Here is a 6,335-nt window from a genome sequence, read left to right as displayed (position 1 = left end):
ACAATATAACGGTATAATCCTTCCTGTATCCTTGTAATCAAGCTAAAATGACACACATTGTTCGGTCAATACAAAAGGATGGCGTTATAAATAATCACCTTTTAATCTTACCTGAGGTTAAAACAATATAGCGGTTTCTTTTATTTTATAAGCGAACGCATTACAATGCAAAATGATATGAAAGGATAACTTTCTTCATCGTGCACTGCTGGTCAATAGCAGAATAAGCAGGCAACACAATATTGAAGCGCAGCTCGAGGTATGCAAACGTTTTATTCTGAAAATTGCTCAACCTGGACACACAACGCGCGTGAATGGAAAGGTTCTTATCGTTACGCATTGTCACGGTATCTAAAGTATAGCCATTAGAAAACAGCCATTGCTTATTGCGTAAAGAATTCATCGTACAAGTAGAGCATCGAAAAAGATGAGCTCCGAGCGACAGTGCGCATGCAAGAGCATAACTTGGGAGTAGTAGTATGACTGCTGGTGCGGTCGTGTGGATCTTAAAGACGGTAGTCTTTCTTGGGCTACTTAAACCCAGACATTCTGGTCTGTCTGCATGTCTGTCTGTCTGTCTGTCTGTCTGTTTGTCTGTCTGTGACTCGATTCGGCCACCCAGCCAAGGTAAAACAGATATTGCGCAATAGGCTTATATACTCGCAGCCAAATGTAAACGCTTAAGCCCGGTTTATATGTTCATACTTGTCGACTTTGTTGAACAAGAAGAACAATACATTACGCAAATATAAGACAGGAAATTAGTACACAAGGGATATTTACAGTGTTCCTTTAATAAAAAAATTAATGGATGGTGGGTTTTTCTATAGCAAATGATTTTCTACATCGACCGCAGAAAACCACCGCCTGCTGTTGCGCGCGCCACCTCCTGGCGGCATATAAAAACGCACGCGGCAACAGCAACCAAAGGTTCCAATAGCTAGGTTTCACGTTCTGCTTGGAACGCACGTGGAGCACGGCTACGTGGTTCTATAAACCTTGAAGTCGCCCGCCTCGATTCCCGCGCGTCTCCCCGTACTGCAGCGCTGGCATGGAGGACCCCGGCCTGTAGCAGTGGAACGCGGTAAATTCAAATCGCCTTGAGCAAACCTTTAGTGTGTTTACCTTGGGATGAGCGCGACGGTAAAGGAACAGCATGAGAGGTGAGCTGGAAAGCAAAGGGGTGCATTTCCCTGGCAAATTTCTACAAAGAGTATGGTCTTTTGACGACGTTTGCAAGGAAAGGAGCAGATACGTGGCCAATATTTTTTGCAGTTAATTCATACTCATCAGTGGTCGTCATATGTCTAGTTCAGTAGGATCATATTGTATTGCGATGTGAAGAGCATCGTAATCGCCTAGTCAAGAGTACATCGCGTACGCGGGTCAGCGAGACAGGCGCAGCGCACACTTCGCATTTGTCGTATTCGCTTCGGCATGCCTAATCGGCGAATATCACAAGGAAGACGACATTGAAAATAAAAACTTCCCCATATCAGTTTTATGCCAGCCGCCACCATACCAGTACTGTTTTCATCGAGGAACTACGGAGTGCAACTATCTATAGCACGCCGGCCCCATCAGCTTGCAACAGACGTGGTCGTCATCGCCTCAGCTAGCAGCGAATTAAGAGTTCAATCGACTGCTGTGTTTATCCTCACGTGATAAAAACCAAAAAAGAACACACCCACACAACCACCGCTAGCGTTAACTTGACGGCTAGCCACTATGGTTCATTGGGTAACGCACGGACACCGAACTTAGTCACGGGAAGAACGGAGCACTTAAAGGGGCACTGACACAAATATTTTTTAATCTTGTCTTTTTGTTGTTGCGATAAGAAGCTAATGACCAATTTATCATGTGTGGAAACATCATTTGCTTCAGCGCGCGACGGTTGTTTAATAGTAGACGTTTTTAATGCGCCTAGTCACAGTTTCTGTTTCAGCGGGGGCTGCAGAAGCTTGGATTCTGTATAAACAAAGCTGTCCACGTGACTGTAGGACGGATATCACTGAGCAGGGCATCAGTGGCACTCTTGATTCCGTATCCGGCGGCAGTTTGTCCTATATCTCCTACGTACCGATCTCGCCAGCCGCTTAAATAAACAGCGGCCGTGGACGTGATATAGGTGCTGGGATGGCAAATTTTTGCCCCGGCTAGGGAATGACGCGCGACGCTCGAAGCAGTGGCTGAGGAGACGCGCGCTGGGAGCAGCCGGCCGCTCCCTCTTACAGACCGCCTTCAGATGTTAGGCTTAACACTGCCGCGGATGTTCAATTGCCGCTCCCGTAAGTGCTGCAGATGTCGATTTTTAATGCAATTTACCATCACATCATTACATCATTTCTCCTATCCACAGCTGTGTTTGCTCCACGAGTCCCACTTAGCGGAGCGGTGACAAGGTATCACTCAAGCTACCTGCGCCTACCTGCGCCGCTTCGCTGCCACGGCCGCCGCCCGCACAGCGAGCGTGCTACTGGTATAGGCGGCTCCCTAACTCCGCCTGTCGTGTTCCGGGCGTGTTTTCAGGTCCAGTGTAATAAAAAGCACTAAAATTAGAGGGCTTGAAATCGCTGTAGAATGTATGTCGCGGCCAACGCGAAAGTCGCGAAAGTAAGTCGCGGCCCGATGAGCCAACGAAATACCAGCGCTACCACTGACAACGATCTGATCGTTTGTAGTTCTAGAGCAAAAGCTCCGGCCTCCGATCGGAGCGGCGAGCCGGCAAGAAACGCCGGCAGTGTGGAAGCGACCACCACAAACTTGCGACGTGTATGGGTGTTGTTTATTTGCTCCACATTCAAGTAGATGTCGATCTCACGAGGACCCCTGCTGGCTGCATTACGCACGCTTTAAAATTGATTTTAAAAATCTTCTAGGCTCTAATTGCCGCTGATATTTTGCAAATGATGTATGTGGATTCACACCAATTAGTCTCCAAAGTTATCTCGCCTTCAAATTTTGAGCCAGTGCTCCTTTAACTTAACAGCCATCATGGCGGTTGCGGCGTTCTCTTCATAGACTGCGCTGCCGTCTGGTAAGAAAAAGCAAAATGGCGGCGCCGACGTCGAGAAAGAAAAATGGTGTATAGACAGTGACCCACCCATATCAGTCGGCGTCACTGAGAGCCAGCACGCCCAGAAAGCGCTTTATAGGGACAGGACACTCCATCTGGTGTTGCTATATTCAATGCTCAACCTGCCAAGCTTCGCTTCGCTCGCAGTGCGATGGGGGGCTGCTGGCATAAAATGCTGCGGACGTACGTGTAATATGGTCAGGACCTAGAAAAAAAAATTGATCACTCTAGACTTCCATTTTACCTATACAAACGTCACACCTTGTGACGTAGCGCTTGTGAGCGTCGCCTCGTTCTGTCGTCTTCCGTTTTTTGCGCTTCACGAAGTCATGAATTACGGCGACCAACTAGCCTGAACCCAAACTCTGGTAAGTCACATCTAAACCCCACTGGCCCATATATCTGCCTGCTCGACAAGCATACCTTATTTATGAGAAATTTTGTTCATACAAACACCAAAGAACATTATCGCCTTTGGATTTTGGATTGAAGAGCTTTTTGTGTAAAACTCGTCTGTGCACGTGTAAAGTTTCTCTGTAATGGCCTAAATTTGTGTAAAGCAGCTCCAACAGGGTCATATCGTTCGCAGCAACGCTGTCTTTCTTGGACGAAAATAAAACGTTTTATCAGGAAGGGGAGCACTAGACGGCGCCAATTTTTTCGCAGGCTGCGGCTTATCCAGAACTATTCAAGCCACTCTTTAAGCAGTCTCATCGAGGTGTCTTACGAGGCAAACTAATGACAAAGTTAGGTATGACAGCCGCATCCGGTCAACTCCTGGGGTGAGAACTGTAGTTATCATCGGGTTGTCTTTCTGAGCCGCTACTCGCGTTAAGGACTGATGGAAGCCTGATGAAAAGACTCTGCATTGACATGCAGCAGCTGCTGTTGCGCAGCTGTACGTAGCAAATGCCATCATGCACGATAATGTGTTCACCGAAATTACGATACAAAAACGTTGCACGAGATCCTTAAGCAAATTGGTATGAGATGAAAGCTCGAAATCTGTCCTTAACGCACCGCCACTAAGGCTTTCGTCTTCTAGTCATCTTAAGGATAACATAAGACCACGTGAACTTTTTTCAGCTCCCTGATTTCTCAGTTTTGAATAGCAAGAAAATATAAACAGACTAATTCCTTGTTTACTTACCGGAACTGTCAGCGTGAAGGCGGGATGTGTCTGCAAGAGCACAGAAATAAATCCAGAAAATAATGTTTAGAATGTAGCACCTTCCTGTATTTTATTAATACACCACTACAAGGTCATGTCGTAGTATTTCAATACAGAGAAATAAAAGCCCTTCTGAACAACTCAGTATTTGTCGTATAATGATCCGGCATTGATTGGTCGCCAATTCATATATTTTTGCTTAGAATTTCACTGCAGTATTGCAATTGTTTCAATTTCTTAAGCTACCTTAGCAACAATGTTATATATATATATATATATATATATATATATATATATATATATATATATATATATATATATATATATATATATATATATATATATATATATATTTATATATAAGCATTACGAATTTACAAAGTAAACAGAAGCATCTTCGCAACTACTCAGTTGTACAAAATATTTAAAATGAAAGAAGTTATCTTGCTACATTTTAATGCGAAACGATGGCCCTGGCGCCTTCTATTAGCAATGATGCCGTTTAAGCTTGTGTTTTGTGGGCGAGTGTGCGTAGAAAAACCTCCCCGAGCGAAAATGTCATCGCGCGTGCCGGAACCGCTCGGCCGCCGAAAACTCTCTTCCCAGCGTAGGCGGCGTGATCTCTCGCGTGCTTTTCTCGGCAGTCCCCGCACGGGGCACCTTGAGCAATCTTGGTGACGGTATTGGCGACACCGCTGACCCCGAGCCCCCATACTCCCGCTGTATTCTACCGTGGCTAGGAAGTTTAAGGTAAAGGCCTGTAGAAGCCGCAAACGGTGCCAATGGTTTGCAAACTTCATCCTACGAAATGCACGTGTGTTGTATTCCCAAAAAAGCGTGACATCCTTCTCGATTCTGACATAAAACTCAATGGTGATTCAATTACAGTAAAAAAGGAACTCAAGTTTTTGGGGTGTGGTTTCTAACAAAAAAAACCCATTCATCTCTCTCGTCGAACGACTCAAACAAAAAGGTTAAAAACAACGAATGTTTCTAATGTTCTGTCTCACCAATCCTACGGTGCAAACAACTCCTGCTTCGCCTTTATGCCGCGTTGGTAGAATCTCGATTGGACTACGGACGTGTTGTGTATAGGTCAGCCACGAAAACCCCACTTAAAATTATCGACCCAGTGCTTCAATTGGGGCTTCGCCTCTCCTGTATCACATTCCGTACTAGTCCTGCCCAGAGTCTTTATGCACAGTGCGACAAAAGGTGATTAGCGTACTAGCGAACTTATAATAACATTCTATATGCCTCTAAAATGTCACCAGTGGATAACCATCCCTTTAAACCCGTTTTTGATGATACACCCATAACTCAACTCTTTTCAAACCGCCATCAATTTCTGTTCCCTTCTCGCAATGAGTGAGCGACGAGGTGCCAATTTATGAGGTCTCCGTTTTAGAGAGGTTCAAGTCATCTCAGACAGGCAGATCTTGTAGTACCATGGAATCTTCACCCTGAATCATGTAATTTGTCTTTCTCACAATACAATAAAAACAGGACACCAAGAACTGAAATTTCGCAGCATTTCATGTATCTGCAGGATAAATATCGGGCTGCAGAGTTTTTCAGTGATGCGTCTAAAACTTTCACTGCGGTGTATTGTGCCGCGCATGCACCGAATTTTAAAGCAGGTAAAACCATGAATGTAAGGACAAGTATATCTACGGCAGAAGTATATGGCATTCTTCTGGTTGTAAGTGACATAGTTGAACATCATATTCCTGAGTCCGTCATTTATACAGATTCGCTCAGCGTCGTCCGTACATTGTTATTTGGAAAGTCATCGTAAAACCACGTCGCCAGTCGTTTCTTCAAATTAATAATGCTATCTTATTCTTCAAACGTTGAGGTGACTGTGTGTTTGGTGCCAGACCACTCTGGCATCGGCAGAAATGAACTGTCAGATGAAATGGCCGCCAGTGATGCCCTCCAAAACACAATAAACATAACAACACTACCTTACACAGACTTCAAGCCACAACAGCAACTCCGTAAAACTTGGCAAGAAGACTGGAGCGAACAGACAGATAACAAACTACACATACTAAAACCACACTTCGGACAATACACTTCCGA

This window comes from Haemaphysalis longicornis, unplaced genomic scaffold (genome assembly GCF_048455015.1).
Source record: "Haemaphysalis longicornis isolate Haplotype H1 unplaced genomic scaffold, Haemaphysalis longicornis Haplotype H1 scaffold_20, whole genome shotgun sequence".
Lineage (NCBI taxonomy): Eukaryota > Metazoa > Arthropoda > Arachnida > Ixodida > Ixodidae > Haemaphysalis > Haemaphysalis longicornis.
The sequence above is the reverse complement of the archived record's forward strand: the minus strand, read 5'-3'. Positions refer to the sequence as shown.